This window comes from Rhodamnia argentea, chromosome 6 (assembly GCF_020921035.1).
Source record: "Rhodamnia argentea isolate NSW1041297 chromosome 6, ASM2092103v1, whole genome shotgun sequence".
NCBI classification, from domain to species: domain Eukaryota; kingdom Viridiplantae; phylum Streptophyta; class Magnoliopsida; order Myrtales; family Myrtaceae; genus Rhodamnia; species Rhodamnia argentea.
In genome coordinates this window covers 7,450,358-7,475,932 of record NC_063155.1, presented here as the reverse complement: position 1 = coordinate 7,475,932, position 25,575 = coordinate 7,450,358, and positions in this window count along the sequence as shown.

The following is a 25,575-nucleotide window of genomic DNA, read 5'->3' as shown; positions in this document are numbered from 1 at the left end:
AACAAAAATTGGATGGCATCATCATCCCTTAAGTGTCGGGCTTTTTATGATTCATCCTCGTCAAATTGACCAGATTTTGCAGGTTAGTTTCTCTCAGGGGAGACTTAATCATGAGGAAGAGGATGAGGATGTCATATAAAACTGCCAAAAAGAGAAACTAATCGTACATGAGAATGAAAGGTTGTATCGCTTTGACCTTACTAAATCAAGATTGACACCAAAGTGGACGCTCATCTTTGGTGGGAGCATTCCAGGAGATGAAATAGTTCATTGTGTAATTGACGAATTAAGTGCAGACTTGACTTAACCAAAGTTATATAAACAGAAATATGGGGAATAGTTTTTTTGTTAATGTTTAATTCAAATTTGACTTGCAATTAAGATGAAATAATGATGGTCGTGATTGTTTTCTAATAGGTTTAAGTCCAGGGATTGATTTTGCATGAGCCGATTTGTCAATATAAGTCCGTAAGTGACTTAAGAAATAGTTGATGACTTGGGACAAGTTGATAGCTGATGGGAATAATGAGGGAAACTCAAATTATGGTCGGGTATTTGATTTACAAGTTGATAACTTCAAAATGTCAATGGGATGTAGAAATAAAAGTGGTTACAAAAGCTGGTAACTCCAGAAGTGCACCAATAAGGTTGATGACCTAAAAATAGTCAATAACTTAAAGGGTCGTGCTTTTTTCACTCCCACCATAGCTAAAACACTCCCAATTAGAGTATTTTTGACAATATTAACCCTTGTGGATCCCATCTTCTTTCAAGCATCTTTTTGTTTGATTATGGTGTCACAGTTTAGTTTTCTTTTACTTCTCTTCGCCCTCTTAATCCGATCATGGTTATAGCCTTAGTAGTTCCGTAGAAAAAAAAAATTTAACATTTTCCTTTGTGATCTGCATTTGTCACTTGTCATCCAGGCTATATCGCACTCATTGATTTTTGAATCTACAATTGAAGTAAAGGCTATTGCATTGAACTTCCTAACGGCGATCAGAGCATGAAGATTCGAATAATTGACAGACAATAGAGCCTCCTCATCGCATAAGGGCTTGGACATGAGGGCCGAGTTTGTAATCACCTCTTCAACCCTCTCAATCGCTTACGATGGTGGCTCGGCAACCAAGATAGGGATGAAAGAAGGAGAAACCTCACGCGAACGAGGTAGGTGATAGTGAATCGGCGATGGCGGTGTTGATAAGGACCAAGAAGACAAAGATGGAGAAGCAGACATTCCTTACTAGGATTTGGGTGAGCGGTTCAGCTCCTGAATTTAAATCTTCAATGGAGTTTTTCTTATCTTTGTGATCAATCAATCAAAGTGTTTGACGTAAAATGGGAAAACGAATAACAAAGAGCAAAAGCGATGGAATGAAGGTGAAGAGTAAAGAGATATGAGAATGTTTTTTCACTTACAATAGTTTTGAATTGAAGAAGTGGATACGAAGAGGGTATCTGCAAATTTGGGCTTCAACTACGTCAATTGCTTATGTCATTGATTGTTGACACCTAAATTTTGGCTATTCTCTTTAGTCATGAATTTTTGCATAAAAATTAGGGACTAACTTTAGTCCCTAGAAAAAAAATATTCAAATCATTTTCATATAGTCTAGTTTAATTTAGCATAGGATCGGTAGCGGACATGCTTAAATGTTCAATTCAGAACCTATTTAATTTTGCTCGAGATTGATGCAGGAAATTGTTGAAAGAAAGCAACCATAGGAAAAAGAACGTTGAAAATCTGGTAAGATGGAGCATATCTTCGATATTCAAAATCAATGAGAATGCGGTTGGAGAAATATCGGCAAAAGATCAATACTCGTGAATGGGCCAACGGTGATGAACGTAGACACGTTCGTGGCAATATGGGCGAAACAGAATAGATTGCATTGAAAGAGCTCAAGTGATCTTTGTCGAAATTCTCGGAAAATCTCCACGAATCAAAACAGCTCCAACAGCTCCGTACTTTCAAAAAAGATACGAAGAGAGATTTGATTTGTTTTGAGGAAGCTCAAGTCGTCTCGGTCTATAAAAGGCATTCACGTTCCTTCTTCGTGGGGGGCTCGAGAACCGCACAGCACAAAGAGAGAAAGGCGAAGGGGCCTCGTCCGGTGTGAATAGAAAAAGGGTGTGATGGTACAAAAGGGAGCAGAAAGGTGAGGGGGGAGTCTTCCTTGAAAAAGTATCACAGTGGCAAAAAAAAAAAGGGGGTTAGGTGAGGCTTGTCTTTAAAAAAAAAAAGTGAGTTTCGTCTAGCTAGAGAAAGAGAGAAGTGTCGGGGGAGGAGTCGTCCAAGTGAGGTTTAGAGGGAAAGCTGGACGGTAACAGAGGGAGCAGAAAAAGTGAAGCCAAGTTCAGAGAGTTTTTGACCTTAGAGGAAAAAGAAAAGAAAGCCCGAGAGGAGTCAGCCAATTGTTTTCTCCATAAACACCTCTATGGCTTCAACAGGATATGCATTCAACGCCAAAAAGGATCCATGCTGATAAAACCACGAAGCCTCTCGATTTCGCCCCGCACCGTCGCTACTTCTCTTACCCGGGCTTGTTCGAGTCAACAACCTAGCAGATCATTCATTGCGACCATCCAAGCGCCGAGCTCCCTATCCGAACTGGTCCAATCCGCAAGTCCACCATGAGCAAGCCAAATTGAGTTGCGGTTCCAAAGCCGTGCAAATCCTCACGAAAAATCAGTTCCATCCGCGACGTATTGGGTTTAAGTGGGAGGCCACGAATCTGAAATTGTTTCAGATCGGGTAAACATCCAATTCATTCATATTTTATTTCTCGTTTTTGAATTGATGCAAATATTGTGTTGATATTTCAGTTAGGCAAACTTTATCTGGTGATATCACAATATATATTAGTTGCCTATTTGAATTTTTCGACATCTTCGGCATATTTTTAGATTAGAAAACCAATTCGAATTATGGGGTGATTCCCTACCAACAACGTGCAAATTCGGACTAATCTCGACCCCGAGATTTGTCTCGATGGCACGGGGATCGAGATATCGAATCTTAACCACCAGATTTGATTCCTTGATCCAATCCGTTATCTAATTCGAATCGGAAGATATTTTCATAAATGATCATGCATGATTTGATTTGTTAAATAAAAAATAAAAAAAAATCCATTCAAAACACCAAAAATATCTCATTCATGTGAATTGCATATAGTTTAGAACATTCTATTCAAGTAGATTGAACACATTCATTTTACATATGCACGTTGTTTAGGCCTAGTCGCATAACCACTATGTCATTTTCATGTCGCATTGATTAGTCATGTAATATATTTTGCCACGTCATCAAAGTTTGACATATCATATAGTTCGGCATGTCATTTCGTCATATTATTTTTTACGTGTCGTATTATACGTTATGTCATAAATTTGATAAGTCATTGATGCCATGTCGCATTCATACGTCATTTAGAATAAGGTTCATTCATTTTAAATCAGTAGACTAGTTTAGTCTAATATCATATGTCATTTAGATTAAATTCATGTCATTTTTGCATAACATGTAGGTTAGAATTCACGTTGCTTTGCATGTCATTAGGATTCAAAAACTTTAAAATAAAAAAAAACCATCATGCATTCATGTCATATTAGAATAGTCGTCACTTTTTCATCTCGTTAGAATAATTGTGTTCTCAGAATACCATCACATTCATGCATTGCATCATCCATTTAAATAAATAATAATAATTGCACCTTTGGAACTTTGAATCACAATCCTCGCAAGTTGCTGACTCGGATAATTTTCATTGAAATGAAAGGTACCGAAAGGGCGTTAATAGAAATATTAGCGTAACCAAGTTCCCGAATTCAATGAATCGATGTTTCGTAAAAATAAAGTATTTCTCCCGATACTTTATTTAGGTGTCTAATCAGCCTACCATGATTGATTAGTGGCGACTCCAAGTTAAATCTTTTTGCTTGTTAATTATTTGAACCATAAGTTGCAAGTTGGTAGAGTTCGGGAGGACTCGAGCTAGGTTAGTTAATTTAATTAACCTAGTAATCCATTAACCTAGAAACCAGATTTTTAGGTCGCGACAGCTTGGCGACTTCGTTAGGGAATTTGTCAATGAGAAAAACAGTTTCATCCTTTCGATAATTTGATCACATTAAATGAGGGACCTTCAATCAGAAAGGATTTTTTTTTCACTCACTCTCAATGAAAGGCTTTTGACCCGACCCCTTGATGCGGGTATAAAAATCACTCGGACTCTCTTCATCGTGCTTGACGAGGGTCTAGATATTCTCGAAATCAATATGACCTGACCAATCCGAGAGGTCTTTTGAAGGACCGAAATGCAATTTTAAAGGTTTAACGATATGGACTCATGAGAGTCATGGCTTTGAAAGAATTGATATCATACATTGCTCCGGGTTTACAAGTCGGGAATCCCGCAAAATGAGATAGAAAAATCTTGCTCGCACTTCTTCGAGCAACATTTATAAGCACTTAAAACTCTACGTTAACATAAGTGCCATAATCCGAAGAGACTTCGGTAAGGGTTGTAACGTAGGTTCGGGTAAGCTTGAAATGAATGGCCTACTTTTATCAAGAGGGCTATTATTTGAGGAAACCGGGGATTGGTGATCATTTATCGGGCTTCCATCACGGACTCTTGCTCTGGCAATTTGCGAACTCCTTTTGGGATCCTTTCAAGTGATTTCCTTCCGAGAAGCAATTTTGCACATCAAAATTTTTCGAGATCTCTCTCTTCTTGTTTGATTTTTTTTTTTTCGAGAGGGATTTTCTCTCTTTTCCTTCCTTCTCTCTTTTTTTTTTTTTTGTTGAGAGAGATCTTCTTTGAGAGAGAACTTTGCTTGATGAAGTCCTTTTGCATCCTTTCTTCGACTTCTTCCGAGCTTCTTCCACTTGCCCCAAATCATTTTGAGCTTGCTTTGAGCTACTTTCATTTGTTCACCATGGGAATGATCACCAATCGGGTTGAAATGAATCTACCGCTCAAATTGGGTATACAAAGGGTATAGTGTGTAGGGAGATAGAAAGAAATGCTCTTCATCATTTCTAAGGCACTCAAGTTAACACAGAATTTGCATGCAGTAAATATGCTTGAAGATTGATGCAAGTGAAAGCAAGAAAAATTCTAACCATTTTTGAATTTCTGAGATATTGCCCCAATGTGGGGTTGTTCCCGACAGGGATAAGAAATGAATCTCCGCTCAAAGGGGTTAAGCAAAGGATAACCTGTAGTGTTTAGATAGCAGAAATGAATGCCTCTCATCACTTTGGTCGTCATACTTTTCTCGAGATAATCCTTTACCTTATCGGCACGGAAATTTTCACTCAACTCGCACTAGGATTAATTTCGGGGACATATATGGAAATGGCTTGCCTTTCGTTATTCTGATGTCTCTCATTTAATATGATCATTTCACAAGAACGAAACAGACTGTCCGATCAAACCTTTTCTTTCAATAAACCATGCATGGAATTTTGCAATATATGAGCATCTTTAAAGTATGCAAAATGTAGCAATTTGAATCAGCTTGTCATGTTTCATGAAAAACTTGTGCATTTTCTTAATTTGAACAAATTATGCAAGCATATTCAAATTTGTAAGAAAATCTTCTTGGATTGGGAGATCATGGATTGCCCCCGAACTTCTAAAAGAATCAAACAAGTCGGTGAGTCTGTTCCTTGAGTCGAGAAGTGGCTTGTTCCCGAATCTGCCCCAAGATAAAGAGAAACATGCACGAAACAAGTCAAGTGAAGACTTTGAGATGCCCCGGCTTGTTTAACAAGAACGACCATCATGGTTAGTCATATGCCCTTGTAAGAAAAAAGTAAAGTGTCACCTTCAGAGCCAAGTAGGTAGAGGAGAAATATACTCCCTTTTTAAGACTGGGATTCACTATCAATTTGCCCAATTTTCTATTGGGACAAGCTCCGTCCGCTACCCAATATATGGAATTGCCCCCAGCTTATGTCCCACGTTGAAAGTTTGACTTTTGGCCTTTAGCGGAGGCTTCACTTCTATTCTTGATCCTGTGAGAAGAAAACAAAATGTCATCTTCAGAATTTGTCGAACTATGTAGAGATACTCCCTTTGAGGTCGGGTGACCTTGGCTTTGCCCCGCCTTCTATCGGCTAATACAGCACGATCGAAAGATCGGTTGAGGACAAAGCATGGATTGCCACAACTGGCCAACGGACTAGGACTAGCCCGGGATTTCTAGCTTGCTTTAATGCTCGACATTCATGTGCGGGGCTGTCCTGGGATGATCAGGCTGGTGCATAGAGTTAAAAATGTTCCCTTTTGCCCCCGAACATATAGTAGGTGGATCGAAAAAACAAACAAGGTTAGACCGCATGCCAGAATTTTTTTTTTTTAAATATTTCTTTTTGAACACCTTGGGACGAAAATTCTTGAGAAACCCAACTCTCAGTGCTTACCATAGATGACAATTTTTTCAATCGTTGGTTATCGTCATCGGGTTGGTTTGGGATACTTCGTCAAGATTCTAAAATTTAATGAAAAACATCCGTAATTTTATTGATATCAAATCAACGAATTACATCTTATTGAAATGGAAATCCTCAAGTGCAACATGAAATAAAAAGGGAATCCTAGAAAGCAGTAGAAGTTTCCACGTAGGGGAAATAAAAAAAAAACTCAAAAATGATTGTTGTTGAGGGTCGGCGCCATCTCCATCGATGATTCTTCAAATATTGCCTGAATGATCCGGTAGTGGGTTGCTCTGCACATTGGGTTTACTAGCTGATTGAAATGCAAATGCCCCGGTTTCAAGTAGATCTTGGATGCGATGCTTGAGTACAAGACAATCATTGATCGAATGACCCAATTCGCCAGAATGATAGTCACACTTTTTTGTGGGATCGTACCTAGAATACTTTGGGGGATTGGGACATTGCGGCTCGTAGAACAACAGGCCTTTCTTTCGTAAGAGAGCCAGGACTTGGGGAAGTGACCCGGGGAGTGGAGTAAAGGTTCGATTCTTACGTTGATTAGTCCTCCGATTCTGCCGACCATAGCCGGATGTCCGTTAAGGAGCCAACTGCATGTTCGGGGCTTCAGCCGGTGTCTTACGCATATAAGTCATGTTAACTTCCGGGATAGGCTCTTTGTCCTTCTTTCCATAAAATCTCTTGCCAAATGAACTTGATTCACCATACCATCCCTTCTTGAGTCCAGATTCAATCTCTTCGCCCATGGCTATCAATTGGCTAAATGATCGAACAGCCGTTACCAACATTCGAGAACGAATAAAGTTTCACTTTTTTTCATCCGGTAGGGGTAGAGTGGACACAAACAACTTCATCGGGTCTCGTTCTGAGGGTTCGGGCATAATCTGTCCCCCCATATTCCTCCAACGAGTGGCATACTCCTTTAAAGTTTCACTTTTTTTCTGCTCAGCTCTCTCTAGATCCTCTCGAGTGATAGTCACATCAAGATTAAACTTAAAATGCTTGATGAAAAGGTTCGCAACTTCTTCCCATGAATCCTTCCGGTTGATCCGATGGTTAGTGTACCACCTCATTGCGACATCCTTCAAGCTTGCTTGGAAGGTTTGGATCATTAAAGGTCCATTAGACACATATCTGCTCATGTGCCCCTAGTACATCTTGATGTGTTGAATTGGGTTCGACACTCCTCCCCTTATAACTCCCTTCTGCAAAAACATTTAACACCTAAAAAAAAATTAGAATCCAGTCAAAGTTGCCAAACTGAAAAAATCTTCATGAAATTCTTTTCGGGCCTAAGTTCACTTATGTTTAAAATTTTGTTTGAAAATTCTAAACAGTCCCCGTGGAGTCGCCAAGTCTGTCGCGACCTAAAAATCTGGTTTCTAGGTTAATGGATTACTAGGTTAATTAAATTAACTAACCTAGCTCGAGTCCTCCCGAACTATACCAACTCGCAACTTATGGTTAAATTAACAAACAAAAAGATTTAACTTGGAGTCGCCACTAATCAATTCATGGTAGGCTGATTAGACACCTAAATAAAGTATCGGGAGAAATACTTTATTTTTACGAACCAAAGATTCATTGAATTCAGGAACTTGGTTACGCTAATATTTCTATTAACGCCCTTTCGGTACCTTTCATTTCAATGAAAATTATCTGAGTCAGCAACTTGCGAGGATTGTGATTCAAAGTTCCAAAGGTGCAATTATTATTATTTATTTAAATGGATGATGCAATGCATGAATGTGATGGTATTCCGAGAACACAATTATTCTAACGAGATGAAAAAGTGACGACTATTCTAATATGACATGAATGCATGATGGTTTTTTTTTATTTTAAAGTTTTTGAATCCTAATGACATGCAAAGCAACGTGAATTCTAACCTACATGTTATGCAAAAATGACATGAATTTAATCTAAATGACATATGATATTAGACTAAACTAGTCTACTGATTTAAAATGAATGAACCTTATTCTAAATGACGTATGAATGCGACATGGCATCAATGACTTATCAAATTTATGACATAACGTATAATACGACACGTAAAAAATAATATGACGAAATGACATGCCGAACTATATGATATGTCAAACTTTGATGACGTGGCAAAATATATTACATGACTAATCAATGCGACATGAAAATGACATAGTGGTTATGCGACTAGGCCTAAACAACGTGCATATGTAAAATGAATGTGTTCAATCTACTTGAATAGAATGTTCTAAACTATATGCAATTCACATGAATGAGATATTTTTGGTGTTTTGAATGGATTTTTTTTATTTTTTATTTAACAAATCAAATCATGCATGATCATTTATGAAAATATCTTCCGATTCGAATTAGATAACGGATTGGATCAAGGAATCAAATCTGGTGGTTAAGATTCGATATCTCGATCCCCGTGCCATCGAGACAAATCTCGGGGTCGAGATTAGTCCGAATTTGCACGTTGTTGGTAGGGAATCACCCCATAATTCGAATTGGTTTTCTAATCTAAAAATATGCCGAAGATGTCGAAAAATTCAAATAGGCAACTAATATATATTGTGATATCACCAGATAAAGTTTGCCTAACTGAAATATCAACACAATATTTGCATCAATTCAAAAACGAGAAATAAAATATGAATGAATTGGATGTTTACCCGATCTGAAACAATTTCAGATTCGTGGCCTCCCACTTAAACCCAATACGTCGCGGATGGAACTGATTTTTCGTGAGGATTTGCACGGCTTTGGAACCGCAACTCAATTTGGCTTGCTCATGGTGGACTTGCGGATTGGACCGGTTCGGATAGGGAGCTCGGCGCTTGGATGGTCGCAATGAATGATCTGCTAGGTTGTTGACTCGAACAAGCCCGGGTAAGAGAAGTAGCGACGGTGCGGGGCGAAATCGAGAGGCTTCGTGGTTTTATCAGCATGGATCCTTTTTGGCGTTGAATGCATATCCCGTTGAAGCCATAGAGGTGTTTATGGAGAAAACAATTGGCTGACTCCTCTCGGGCTTTCTTTTCTTTTTCCTCTAAGGTCAAAAACTCTCTGAACTTGGCTTCACTTTTTCTGCTCCCTCTGTTACCGTCCAGCTTTCCCTCTAAACCTCACTTGGACGACTCCTCCCCCGACACTTCTCTCTTTCTCTAGCTAGACGAAACTCACTTTTTTTTTTTTAAGACAAGCCTCACCTAACCCCCTTTTTTTTTTTTGCCACCGTGATACTTTTTCAAGGAAGACTCCCCCCTCACCTTTCTGCTCCCTTTTGTACCATCACACCCTTTTTCTATTCACACTGGACGAGGCCCCTTCGCCTTTCTCTCTTTGTGCTGTGCGGTTCTCGAGCCCCCCACGAAGAAGGAACGTGAATGCCTTTTATAGACCGAGACGACTTGAGCTTCCTCAAAACAAATCAAATCTCTCTTCGTATCTTTTTTGAAAGTACGGAGCTGTTGGAGCCGTTTTGATTCGTGGAGATTTTCCGAGAATTTCGACAAAGATCACTTGAGCTCTTTCAATGCAATCTATTCTGTTTCGCCCATATTGCCACTAACGTGTCTACGTTCATCACCGTTGGCCCATTCACGAGTATTGATCTTTTGCCGATATTTCTCCAACCGCATTCTCATTGATTTTGAATATCGAAGATATGCTCCATCTTACCAGATTTTCAACGTTCTTTTTCCTATGGTTGCTTTCTTTCAACAATTCCCCGCATCAATCTCGAGCAAAATTAAATAGGTTCTGAATTGAACATTTAAGCATGTCCGCTACCGATCCTATGCTAAATTAAACTAGACTATATGAAAATGATTTGAATATTTTTTTTCTAGGGACTAAAGTTAGTCCCTAATTTTTATGCAAAAATTCATGACTAAAGAGAATAGCCAAAATTTAGGTGTCAACAAATGCCCCTTTTTGAGTAGAAGCTCGCAGAGGTTTCGCTCAAAGACAAAATTGAGCCTAAATTTTGACAATGCAAATGATGGATGAATTTTTGGTAGGGTTTTAATCCCAATTTTCAAATGCAATAATGCATGATTGGCAAAATGCAAGCAATAAGGAATGCATGCTAAGGCTTCTTACTTCATGCGGAGCGGTAAAAGAGCCTTACATACGGATCGCATACAAAAAGCACCCAAGTGAGGGAAAGCTTTATAATGCTTGAATTCCCTTGATCTTCGAACTTCTATTCTACTGGAAGTAAGGTTCTCAAGGTACATGGTTGCCTGTCAGTTACCTGTAATTTCCGACGGATGCGAAACAGGGCATGATATGATTTAAAAATCATTTGAAGAAATGAGAAATGTGTTGCCTATACCACTGGGCAATCACGAAAAGGACCATGCCACCTATTCCACTGGGTGAACATGAGATTGGTTGTGCTACCTATTCCATTGGGTAGACACAAAGAGATATGTCACCTTTTCCACTGGGTGAACATATAAGAGAGATCATGTCGCCTATTTCGCTGGGCGAACATGAAATGGATTGTGCTACCTGTTCCACTGGGTAGACACAAGAAATATGTCACCTATTCCACCGATGAACATATGAGAGAGATCGTGTCGCCTATTCCACCGAGCGAACACTAAATGGATTGTACTACCTATTCCACTGGATAGACACAAAAAATATGTCACCTATTCCACTGGGTGAACATATAAGAGAGATCATGTCGTCTATTCCGCTGGGCGAACACGAAATGGATTGTGCTACCTGTTCCACTGTGTAGACACAAGAGATATGTCACCTATTCCACTAGATGAACATATGAGAGAGATCGTGTCGCCTATTCCACTGGGCGAACACGAAATGGATTGTACTACCTATTCCACTAGATAGACACAAAAAATATGTCACCTATTCCACTGGGTGAACATATAAGAGAGATTATGTCGCCTATTCCGCTGGGCGAACACAAAATGGATTGTGCCTATTCCACTAGATGAACATATGAGAGAGATCGTGTCGCCTATTTCACTGGGTGAACACGAAATGGATTGTACTACCTATTCCACTGGATAGACACAAAAAATATGTCACCTATTCCACTGGGTGAACATATAAGAGAGATCATGTCGCCTATTCCGCTGGGCAAACACGAAATGGATTGTGCTACCTGTTCCACTGGGTAGACACAAAAAATATGTCACCTATTCCACTGGGTGAACATATAAGAGAGATCATGTCGCCTATTACGGTGGGCGAACACGAAATGGATTGTGCTACATGTTCCACTGGGTAGACACAAGAGATATGTCACCTATTCCACTAGATGAACATACAATCCATTTCGTGTTCGCCTACTTTCTTTTGTGCAGGTGAGATACGTCTTTTTTTTTTTTTGGTCGAATCCAATGTGGAATGTCAAAAACTTGTCTATTATTGGCATGAGAGGGGAGTTTTAGAAAGAGAGAATAGAGAAATAAATGATATGAAGGAAGTAGCACAAAAAAGAGAAAGAAGAAAAACAAATGAAGAATGCTTAGAAAAGGTGGGACCTACAAAGGTCGATATTGTCAAAATAATGTGCTAAGGAGTGTTTTAGCCATAATGAGAGTGGAAAAAGTGCCATCCAACTTAAATTGGAAAAAAAGTTAGTGAGCAACTTGGGTAAGTTTTTACTTTTACGTAAGAGTTGGCAACTTTAAAACGTCAATAAACTACAAAATAAAGATTGGTAAGTTGTTACAAAAGTTAATAAACGTAAGATCGAAAAAATAGACATTTATAAATGCATCAAATAAGAATCGTTAAGTTAAATCCAGTCGATAACTCAATCAGAAAGTTGGTAAGCTACTTAAGTAAGGTTGGTACGCTCATACAAGAGTTGGTAATTATAAAAGCTGGTAAAGCTCATTGGTAACTTAATTAGAAAAAATAAAAAGTAATTAGAACAAAAAATCAGTATAAATTAAAATATTATTAAGTCATGCCAAATAAAAGTTGATAAGTTACAAAGGTTTATAATTTGGGAAAACGATGTAGATGGTCCCTGACTTTAAACCTTCAATGCGGTCTCTGAAATTTTTCTTCGATTTAGTTATTGAACTATAAAAATATAATAAATGTTGTCATACCAATAAAAACATTAACCCCTTAAGCTAAGTTATTAATAATATTACGTTAACTTAATATTGGATTTGCCATGCCTAGTCCAGATGTCCTACATGTAACTTCTACGTCCTCTCTCTCTCTCTCTCTCTCTCTCTCAATACGTCAACATCTTCATATAATCGCTGAACTGATAATTCACATTAGAAAATTCACAAAAGACGACTTTACACTTAATGGAAGCACTACAAAAGTTGAGGAATTATATTGAAACAAAAAAAATGTTTAAAGACTACATTAGGTACTAAAAAGGTTGGGTTAATACCACAAAGAACCTCAAACTAGTATACCTATGACAAATTTACCTCAAACTAAGTTTTTAACCATCGAAAACCTCAAAATGGTACATTTGTGATAAATTTATCTGCAAACTAATTTTTTAACGGCCAGAAATTTCAAACCGGTATACATGACAAATTGTTGAAGTACATTATTAGATTTGGCATAAACATAAAGGAAGTCTTGGTAGCTAAATATTTGCAGCTTTAAATTTTAGATAAACTTTTCCAGTAATTAACTGTTAGTAAAATTTAAAAGATGAAAATTGGGAATTATTGAGTCTCGATTATTGCGGTATCAATGTTCAGTTCCATGAATCGATATCAATTTTTGCTCTAATCATTCTCTAGTACTAATAGCATTCAAAAGATTTTCTTTTTTGTCTATTTCAAGTCTATTTATGTACTTCAACAATTTAGGCTTACTAAAGCAGGCAAGTTAAAAGAGCAATAGCTAAATCCCAATGCCAAAATGCCATGTTCTTTATTACTTTATCCTCAAGTCAATTTATGTCCGTATTTTCGCTTTTAGAACACAAAAATTCAGTCATTTTAATATATTTGGCATTGAATTAAATGGCATATTTTTCTTGCTGGATTTGGCTTTGACAGTGGTAGCCCTGGAACTGAGTTTATATATGGGGCAATTTTTCCTAATATCATCCTTCTTGATCTTATTATAAAGGGCCAAAAATGGTATTGTGTAAATTCTTTCGGAAGTTGCTAGTCTGATAGTCTAAAAGTACTGTAAGTTATCCATGACCACACGATCTCTCAATCAATGAGTGTTGTATGCAAAACATATGATGAAAGTGTGTGGATCGACAGTTGATATTGTATCGTTCCTGATAGCACTATAACATGACATCGTTTTGGCAAGGAAAAAATAAAAATAAAAGAAAAACTCTTGCGTTCCCTCGCAAAAATCCATCTTTCAAAACGGCTTTCAACAAAAGACACAGTTTTTTTGCTGCTTCGTCGACATTTGTTCAGGTCTTATGCTCTTGCCCTCTGCATGACTCCACACAGAGACCATCTGGATCCTTTAAGCCCCAGTCTTCTTGCCCGCAAACTTCGAAATCCTACTCTTTTCTTGAAAGGCTTTCACTTTCTCGCGCTTTCTTGGCCCCTATGTGTCGTCGGTTGATTTTACCGGAAAAGAAAAATGAGGTGGGAGAGAGTCCTGTTGCCGCAAGCCCAGGGACCAGAGCAGAGCAGAGAAGAGACGGGTGGCACAGGAAAAAGGTGGGGCCACTCTTGCAACGCGATCAAAGGAGGGAGGTTTCTCTACGTGTTCGGTGGCTATGGCAAAGACAACTGCCAGACCAACCAAGTTCACGTCTTTGACACTGGTGGGTCTTCGAGTTTATCTTCTGGAGATTCCGGTTTTACTTCAAAGCTGCATTTTTTAAGAGAATGTGATCAATTTAGATTGATATTCTTTGCTTGGTGCTGAGAGAAAGATTGGTTCTTTTCTTTTCTTTTTTCGTTTTCCTGCCTGATTTGGAGCTGCTGGTGTTTTTGGTGCAACTTTGCTTGTTGGATTTTATTATAATCAATGGCTTGGCTCTTCTGCCGTGGTTTGCGGAAGAGAATTTTTCATGTTGTTTTCTATGTCCAGTGATTGTTATATGGCACTGCTATGACTGATATTTTGACTTTCTTCCTATTTGCATTCTGCTGATGTGTATATTTACTGCTGGAATTTCTTGAGGGATGGATTTTGGTGAACTTTCAACTTCTGTTGCCTTCTGTTTTTTTAATGTAATTTGTGATCTCATGTTCCATTGGATTTTGGTGAACTTCCAACTTCTGTTGCCTTCCAACTTCTGTGGCATGTGGAAGTTGTACGAGAGACGATCCATAGTTTTGTCTGACTCACAGGGGAGCAAACATGGAGCCAACCCACAATAGAAGGCACGCCACCTGCTCCAAGGGACAGCCATAGCTGTACTAATGTTGGTGACAATTTGTTTTTGTTTGATGGGACGGATACCTTCTCAGGGATTTGCATATGCTAGACACTCGTGAGTTACATTTACCGTCTTCTTTTCCCCCCCTGGTGTAGCCATATAGTCTTGTCGACTGATAATCTGCGTGTCTTTTCATTAAACTCGCAATAGCAGTTGTCAGGTTCTTTTTAATGTAATACGTGAATCTTTTTTGTAGCTTCTCATACAAGGATATCACCAATTATAAGGGGGAAGGAACCGGAGGCAAGGGAAGGTCATAGTGCAGCACTTGTGGGTAAAAGGCTGTTCATATTCGGTGGGTATGGAAAATCTCCTAATGATGACGGTGAAGTATATTACAATGATCTCTTCATATTAAACACAGGTACATTCTTGTTTAAAGTCAAAATTTCTTCTTCGCCTCGAGTCCCCATTGCAATCTATGTGTGAATGTTTCCATCTGGGCATGTGAGTGGTGGGTTAAAGACGTTATTTTCCATGAATGTCGTGTTCTCCAACTTCTCAAAATACCAAACCTCTAGCATGCTCTTCAGTTACTACTGCTCGTCATGACAACTGGTATCCCACCTTCACCACGTGAGAGTCATAGCTGCTCAACCTGGAAGAACAAAATAATTGTGATTGGTGGTGAAGATGGACGTGATTACCATTCTTCCGATGTCCATATTGCTGATACAGGTTGACTGTTTACTTAGCCTTATTGGAACACAAGCGAAGGCTAGAGAAGCTACCCTTGAGCAAGAAACTGAAGCTGAAGTGCCAAGGACAAAATTTGACTCTAGGACATGATAAAGCTTTGGTGCAAGGTGGTGTATCCACAAGCTCATATCAACCCATGCCGCTCTCGATCTGTGGTCAGCCAGGTCAGGACTTGATATATGTTTACTTCCATGTTCTTGAATGAGGGTTGTTGGTGGGAGAAAGAATGGCTGTGGAGATACAACTATGTAATCCGATTCTACATTTGCTTATGTAGACTTCAAACTATCTTTCATGATATCTGTTGTCTCCAGTTCTGTAATCTTTTCCTTTGTTATCCTGGCTCGTCGATCCCATTATTCCATCCTGCAGATGATTATGAGGTCGGTCACTGTTTTGGTTGTGGTTGTGGTGGGGGTGTTGTAAATCTGTTCAACCCGTGCATTTTATTCCCACTTATCCCTTTATTCCCCTTATGTCTTATGCTTATTTTGGAATAGCAACTTACATCAAGATTCAATCTCCGCGTATAATAAAGGTCGAAAGCGAAAAGCCAAGACTTCCTAACTTTTACAAGATGGCTCTGTTTCATTGAAGAATCCCCTGTTTTTTCCCTCCGGATCAGCCAAAAAATAGCCACAGGGATAGAGTTAATTCTTTTGTTCTCTTTGTTATTGCGCAAACCGTACCAAGCTCTTAGCTCTTCTTGCACAATCTCTGCACTTACCCGCTGAATGCCTTCAGCCGACCTAACCAAACTCCAAAGCATACTAGACCAAGCAAAGTATATCGATAACTTGTCCACAGATTTCGCTGCCTCTTTGCAGAGACAACAGCACCTATTAGCTAATATCCGACACTCGTTTTCGCATGTTATCCAAAGTCAGATTCTTCCCCAAGGCACTTCCTGAACGAAAACATAAATAAATAGATTATATCCATATCAATCTCCGAAGGAATCATCCTTTACTTCCTTATCGTTTTTCATGCACCGATGATAAGATACATGGTGAACACCTTATTTTTCGTAAATGACCATTTCACAGAATCAACCCTTAAGGTTCACCTTTGCATCCATTATGACATGGAAAGAAATCAGACACTTCCTACAACTCCCTATTATTAACGTTTCCAAACAATTCAACATCCCAAATGATCTTACCATTTACTCAGCTCATCCAAGATTGAAAAATCGCTTCTATGTCGCTTGTCTTTCTTTTAAAGGTATGAAACTGAGTCTTTAAAGGGGTTGATGAGCACCAATTACAATGCCAAAATAGAATAGAACCCCCACTAAGGAATGAATAGAACATTTTTCATGGAAGAATCCTAGCGTTGCTTTTCCATTTCCAGAATCCCACCCCATGTAGAAGCCTCCCATACTTTGAACAATCGTTTCTTTGTTGCTCTTAGCTTTGTGTGTATTTTTCTGTAATGACTTGTCTGAGTTGTCTCCAGATGTGGTTCTTGCCATTTAAATGTCCCCAGAGACATTTGCAGACAAAGCATTGTTACAACAGGACCAAGATCATACTGTTGAACGACCTTTTGTGTCTTTCTTCTGAACTGCCCCACAAGAACTTCCTCTGAATAACCTCCGATCTTTTCACCACAGATGCTAGGATAGGAAAGAGAGAGGAAGTAAACTAGCAAGCTCAAGTGCTCTTGATAAGTGTGGTTTTTCCTTCCTTGGAAAGACAAGGCTTTTCCATCCCACGAGCCTCTTTCAAACTTCTCAATGATGGGATTCTGCATCAATTTGTCTTTGAACAATTAGAGTTAGAACATTGCTCTGTAATAGAAACAAATGCTTTGCTAGGATAATCTACAGCATGCCCTTTTGCAACCATGCTTTGCTTGGTAAGGATTAATTGGTAACATCTTATTCCAAATATATGAGAGAGAGAGAGAGAGAGTTTGTGAGGGGATGGACAAAATGCCCTCCTTTTGAGCAATAAGTGCTTTTTCTTAAGGAATTCCGACAAGGTTGCACGCATTTCTTTAGTTTTTCTAGCCTTATTCATGAATTTAAACGTGCTATTTGTCATCAAGGTAATGTAATAAGAACTTATATTGTAGGAACCTCATTGTTAGGTCAATATTTGAACCAAAGTTCGGAGTCATTGAATTCTAAAATTTGTTTTTCCATCCTAGTTATAAGCGTGACATATGTTGCTAATGTGAGCATAAATTTAGGTTGCCAGTATGAAACTTTGAATATGGAAATAGAATAAGGAGTTTTGAAAGCATAATCACTAGCTTGAGCAGATAATTCTACCACATGTTAGGATTTTACTAAGATGTTAGGTTTCTTTAGATATGAAGATTTTACCTAGATCGTGGTTCACTATTAGACACGGTATGGTAACAAGGATGAGGTACGTCGCCTGTCAAGAAAACCATATTTAAGTACTAGGGTTAGTTGATCTTCGATTTGGGTTGTCGCACATTTTAAAGAAGTAGTTGGGGGAAGGTAACAGACTGCTATAGTTACGCATGCTTTATACCTTGGTCATTTAATATCTCCTAATTGAATGAGTTTGAGGTGGGGTTCATTGGATTAAGAATTCTGGTAACCTGGATCGAAAGAGTACCTAAATTAGAAAGATCATACCAATATCGCTGTTCATGATTGCTGCCATACCCTTAGTTTCTAGAGAGGCTATTTTCGTGACTCGAACCCGTCACCATAGGTCACAATGGAGTAACCTTTTACCGGTGCACTAAGGGTCACCTTTAGGGTAGCACGATCTAGGTGACGTCTACGTATGTATTTACTTTTGTGGTCAGATGTATGTATTCAGTTTAAGTAAATGGATTCGATCTCCTCGTAGGTTTCTTTCCATGTAAATCTTTATTTTATGAACTGACAAAATCTCCATATTGAATAAAAAATCAGGAAATTTTCTTCAAAATTGTCCAGAGAGATATCAATGCGGCCATAGATTTTGTCAAGTAATTAAAATTCCACGAAGCAGAAGCCAAGTGCTTGTTTTACATGTTTTCCCTTGCTATAGATCTCCCACTGGTGTTTTCACTTATCTAGAAATCATGGCATTATGGTCGTGATACAGTTTTTTTGAATTGTTTGTATGAGCCAAATTATAAGTAGCTATGGACTCTATTGCAGCTTCTCATAATTATCCGTTCACACAATCAGAAGTGGTCCAAGGCAAATCAATATTTTGGGCGAGAGTGATGGAGAAGTGTGGAAATCAATACCCATTGAAACTGTCATAGATGGGAAACTTCTCCGTCGAATTATATTTTCCAATGAGCCTTGCACTCTCCCTGTACCTTTCTCGAGCTCCAGCAGGTGAGTATTTTGTTTTTCCCATTTAGCTGATCGATTTTACTTAGCAAATGTTGGTCCAGTTCGTATTCTCTATTCTTGTAGCAGGAAAAGAACTTATGGGGATTCAAGTACTGGTATGCCAAAAGTTGATTACAACTACAAGTCAAAGGCTTCTAGAAGTATCCAGCCAGACTCAGTTGCTGATGGGCAAGCTGATGATATGCATGGAAAAGAAGCCTCTTCCCAGGAGCCCCATGGAGAACCTGCTGGTCCAGTTCCTGTTTCGGATGTCTCACAACCTTTTGATGGCTCTAACCTGGAGAAGGTCAGTCAGCCAGGCAGTATCAACGTTCTCCTGAACTTTTATCACAAATCTAACTTTTAAGAGGCTGGAAATTCATGGAAAAGATTATTGAAGATTTGGAGCCTTCTTACTTTCTTTGTTTTAGAAGCTTTTAAACGTTTGTGCAATGATTGCTGATCTTTCTTAGCTTTTGAGGAGCTCTTATTGGTCCTTTTAGTTTTGATATGTTCTTTTACACTCCTGATGTACTTGACCAGTTAAAAAAAGGGAAAGGGAACTGCATGTTGAAAGCAAAATTGCAGATGTGGAATCAATCTATATCATCTTCACCATGTAATGAATGCCTGTATGATGTTTATGAATCATATATCCATGCGGAGGTTGACATGATTGGAGTCATGTTCTTGAGATTATTTTAGTTCGTCGTCTGATGCCCCAAGTTGCCTAGCTGGAGAAGCATAGGTATCCTGCCGTGGTGTTTCGACTTTTATTTCCGGTTTTGAGTCTTGACGTCAGCTAATTTACTCCCTTTTGGCAATTCGTATGTTTCCCATTCTCTGTTCGTCCTGGTCCTTCTTTATATTAAATTTGGTACCAGAAATTTTACGTTTAAAGAAAAGGAACGTGTGAAAGTCCGTTACAATCTTCAGTTTGAAAGATAATGTTCAAATTCTTACTGAAAAGGGCAAGCAAAGAAGCATTCCCTATTCTTCTCTACTTGAAGGGGTGGTTATTGAGCAGATTGTGATGCCGATAGCAAGTTGGGCCAAAATTCAGACGCAGTAGCAGGGGGCTGACCCCCAAATGGAATATCCTAGACCTCCTGGATGTGATATTGTTGATGGAAGAGATGAAAGAATTCAAAGAAAAGCAACAGAACAAAAAATTGGTCTACTGAACAGGATTTGGCTATTTTATGCAGAAAGTATTTATGTGCTTTTGAGCTTTTTTTGGGTGTTCATAGTCATTACATCGTGATATTGATCATGTGGTTATTTTCTGTGCTCTGATTTGCATTATGCATCGTGTTCGTTATGGGATTATCTGCCATCATATTTTGATATTTGTCTTCCTCCTCGGGAACCTGCAAATCAAGAATCCTCTCTGCAGGCTTCTACAAATGCCAAAGATGATCAGATGGATGAAGCTCCAAATCTGAATGCGGAAGTTCCAAAAGAGTGTATGTCCATCAACCAAGGACTGACGTGATCCCATAAAACAAGAACGATATGTGGGGCTGATAATGACATGTTGCCCTTATCCAGCTTCAAGTTTCCATAGCAATCAAAGCATGAATCTCACACCTATGCTTGTGAACTAATAGTTTCTAGCCATAAATTACTCATAGGTCATGGATTTTTTTTCAGCAAAAACATCTATGTACAAGTGTATACATAATATCTGAACAATGGCCGTGACATTGTGTATAAAATATCTTATATATAATGCATCGTCTACATTATACAAATCATTCTGGCCCAGATGTATTTATTCTTGAATACGTCACACTTGTTAAAATAACTTTTCCATTTGCCATGATCTCGTGGCAAGGAGTTCCTCTTGTATTTGGTTAATCTTTAAAATTTGCGAAAAGTCTGGGATATGGACAATGATGTACCTGCTTGTCATCCAGATAACAGCAGCAGTCTGTTTCAGTTGCTTGATATCCTTTCTTGCATGACTTCATCTATCTTTTCACGTATCGTGGAGTCGGGGGGACCAAAATCATGCATGTGTATACCCATGAGTAGCGAGTTTAGTGACGCTCTTTTTGTAATGCCTACTCGTGGCATATGCAAACAGTTTTGACTGTCAAGATTAATTGGGAATCCTGATACTAAGAGGTGCCCTCGATGAAATACATGATGTTGCTTCTGAGTTGAGCTCTATCTTTCGGTGGATTTGTTCTATTTGGGCTTCTGAATATGATCTAACATATGCTTGCAAGCTCATTGTTATATTTCTGATGGCAGATGAGAGGACATCAGGCAAGATGAAATAGGTGATTTGGCAAAATCAGTTTGAAACAGGTTCTTGCGCAGTTACTTTTGATTGTTTGAACCTCTTGACATATCCCATGCGCAAACCAATTTCGTCCGTACATTCATCAAGTTGTCCCATATGCATTTGACACCTGACAGAGTCTTCAAACTATCTATAGGGATCTGATCTGTGTAAACAGGACAAACTACGCTCTAGTCATTCCCAAAAGCCTTGTTTTCTTAAGGAGCTGATTAGAAGCAATGGCTCAGTTGATCTGCGATTTGGATTGTAGTACGTTCTTAAAGGAAAAATGTAATACCTCTTAATCGAGCTGGGGTTGATTGGATTGCCAATTCTGGCGACCTGGATAGTACGAGTGCCCAAATTAGAAAGATCATACCAATGTCGCGGTTCAGAAGGGGCATGTCCATCCTGGTAACAATATGAACCGTGAATTTTTTGTTGTTCAAGTTTTTTATTCTTCCAAAACAAGGACTTTACTTACGATAGAACATGAAAAATTCATCTTGTGTTTTGTTTTCATTGAGAAAAAATGCTTTCTAGGAAGGGGTTCATGTATGCTGCCATACCCCTAGTTTCTAGAGAGGATAGTTTCGTGAATCGAACCCGTGACCTTAGATCACAGTGGAGTAACCGTTTCCTGCTGCACTAAGGCTCGCCCTGAGGGTACCACAATCTAGGTTAAGTCTACGTATTCGCTACGTATTTACTTTTCTGGGTCAAATCTATGTATCTTCTTTAAGTAATGGATTCAATCTCATTGTAGGTTTCTTTCCATGTAAATCTTTACTTTACAAACTGACAAAATCAACATATTCAATACCGAATCACCGTATTCAATACAAAATCAGGAAATTTTCTTCAAAATTGTCTAGAGAATCTGTCAAGTCATTAAAATGTCCATGAAGCAGAAGTCTTGCTATTATATAGCTATGGATGTCCCACTGGAGTTGTCACTTGTCTAGGAATCGCGAGGTTATGGTCGTGATATGGTTATTTTGTATACCTTGCATGATCACCAAAAATTCTCCGTCACTCTCGCTTGAAAGATCTTTCTATCTTGGAGAGCTTCTGATTGTGCGAATTGATGGCTATGAGCACCTGCATTAGAGCCCGCAGAATGTTAGTTTCCCCCGGCAACTTTGTCAAAATCATAGAATTATGGCCCTGTTAACGTTTTTTTTTTACTTGCTTGTATGTGCTAAATCATAAGTAGCTATGGACTCTATTTCAGGTTCTCATAGTTATCAATTCACACCATCAGAAGCCGCCCGAGGCAAATCAATATTTTCAGGCGAGAGCGACGGAGAATTTTGGTGATTGATACGCCATGGAAACTGTCCTAGCACTGTCCCTATACCTTTTTCCAGCTCCAGGAGGTGAGTCTCTTGTTCTTCCCATTCAGCCGGTCGATTTTTCTTAACATTGGTTCAGTTCTGCTTGTCTATTCTTGTAGCAGGGAAAGAACTTATGGAGATTCAAGTACCGGTATGCCAGATGATGATTATAATAGTGAGTCAAAGGCTTGTAGAATTATGCAGCAGGACTCAGTTGATGATGGGGAAGCTGATGATGTGCATGGAAAAGAAGCCTCTTCGCTGGAGCACTATGCAGACCTTGCTAGTCCAGTTGCTGTTTTGAATGTAACACATCCTTCTGATGGCTCTGACCCGGACAAAGTCGGTCAACCTTGCAATTCCAATGTTATCTTGGACTTTTATCCCAAATCTGTTTTGATCTGTTTCTTTTACATTCCTGATGTACTTGACCAGTTAACCCCAAAAAATTCTCTTTTATACTTAACAGAAAGAAAGCATCAGAGAACTCCAAGTTTAATATAAGCAAAATTTCATATTTGGAATCAATTTATATCATCTTCACCATTTGATCAATGCTTGTATGAACACTGCAGTTTGTCATTTTCATAATAAGAAAGGAAATTGTGAAAGTACGTTACAATCTTAATTTGGAGGATAATGTTCACATTCTTACCAAAAAGGACAAGGAACTGCTTTTTCTCCCCTTTCTTCTCTACTTACAGGCCTTGAATTTTCCTTTTTTCTTAAAATTTTTTTGTTTGAGCAACGTGGGACAAGGTACATCGCTAACATATGTGTTAAAGAACATAATCATGGGAGAGGCTATATGAAGGTAAAATTCTGGTACAGTTGAAGAACAAAATCAGCACCTGCCACCTTGGTACATGAAAATTGACTTGGGAACAAGCAGATTTGAATTAGAGCTGGAGAGAGAATAATATAGACGAGAAGAAAGGTGGAGCTGGTACTTAACAAAGTCATATGGATTATAATAACATTTCACCACACTACTGCAACAGTGAAAATTGGTAATCCTACCCTAAAAAGTCCATCTGTCCATGTTTCACTAAAAACCAAAAGCTTGTTTCAAAGAAGGCCACCTTTGTCTTAAACTGGAGCTTGTAAAATCATATCAAACCTCACCAGACTAAAAGAGTTCTGCCTTTTTTTCCATTCAAATTAAGAAATTTCAAAGAAAGGTGGATAAATGGACACTTGGGTTCTGCTTCATGGACATTTTAATTACTTGAAAAGTTCTACACACATGAATAGAAGAGAAATTATATGGAGAGCGCATCTGTATGAGTGGTGTATAGATTGCGTGAGTGAACCCAAGAAGGGTTTACAAACGGTTGCACTGGCAAAGGGTGGTTCATAAATGAGAATGAAGCCAAAAATGAGAGAAGGGACAAAAGAAGAGTAATCGAGAAGAAGGCCATGCCATGCTTTCTGGGAGTTTGTTGGATTGATGGTAACGCCTCTCTTCTTTGTTTCCAAGCTGGTTATGAGAAGGAAACATTGGATGATTTTGTTTGACACCAAATGGGGCATGGAGAGAAATTTTGTTTGTCTATTGGCAACACTAACATGGAGTAATGAGTCAATTACACGATGCTCGCATCGTATGGACTCTAGGGTACGTCGTGCGTTTCTCTTTGATCTTACATGTCACTATCAGAAACTATAACCACCCAATGCGTTTCCTTATTTCCAGCTTAAAAACAGAGAAAACAGAGGCGTTACCTTCAGTTCAACACACTCCCGGAAAGCATAGCATTTTCTCGATTACTCCTCTTCTGTCGCTTTTCTCATTTTCAGCTTCAATGCAACCTTCTAGATAAACCTTTCTTGGGTTCACTCACTCAGTCCATACACCGCTCATTAGGGGTGTGCAAACTGGACCGGACCGGCCCGGGACCGGCCCGGGACCGGCCGGGTTGGTCCGGTCCTTGAGGTGGATGGTCCGGTCCCCGGTCCCAATAAATGGGACCGGTGGCCGGGCGGTCCGGTCCTCGGGTTTCTTGTATTGGGACTGGACCGAACCGCCAATAATATATAATTGTTTATATATAAATATATACAATTGCAAAAAAAAAATTGAAAACAAAATAGAATAATAAAAGTCCACTACCCATTTTTTCCCAACCTTGCACGGTCGCACTCTCCTCCTCAAAACTCTCTTTTTAGTCTTATTTTTCATCTTGTTTTTGCTCATCTTTTCTCTCTGCAAGCTTTTTTGAGTGCGGTTGGTGATGTTTTTATCATGTAATGGCTAGATTTGGTATTAAATTCGAACATTTTGGTCAAGTTCGTCGATCATAAAAGTCATAGCGAGTCACTATATTTTTACCATGGCATAGTTTATTAAGTTGACTAGATTTTCAATAGTTAGCGGTTCTCATCGGGCGGGACCGAGACCGGACCGGGACCGGCCCGGACCAGGACCGCCGGTCCCGGTCCGGTCCTTGGTCCCGAAAATATGGGGACCGGGACTACGGTCCGGTCCCCGGTTCCATGCCGGGACTACGGTCCGGTCCCCGGTTCCATGCCGGGACCGGACCGGCCCGGACCATGCACACCCCTACCCCTCATACAGATGCTTTCTCTACACCATTTCGTTTATTTTGATTGTTTGTGAGACTTCTCAGGTTCTCTTTGTCTGAGCAACGGCTGCTTTTGTGCATGAGCTTTTTGCACTCATCTGCACCCTGGAGGAACATGTATCCACTTATTAACCTTTCCTTTGCGTCCTGAATTGTTTATTAGCTCAAGATTGAATGGAATCACCCTTTCCTCGATTTGCATAAATTTGTAGGACGAAGGCAGAACTTTTTTAGTCTGGTGAGGTTTGATATTGTTTTACTAGCTCCAATTCCAGCCAAAAGGAGGCCTTCTTTGAAACAAGCTTTTGGCTTTTGGTGAAACATGGTTAGATGGACTTGTTAGGTGAAGGATTTTACCAATTGTTATTGTGAATAGGGTGGTAAATGATAGCATAATCCCTCTAATGCATGTTAAATACCTGCTTTGATCTTTTCCTTGGGCCTGTTGAACAGAAATTTGGCGCAGTATTTCCTAGAGTTGGTCCTAATGTTCTGCAACCAC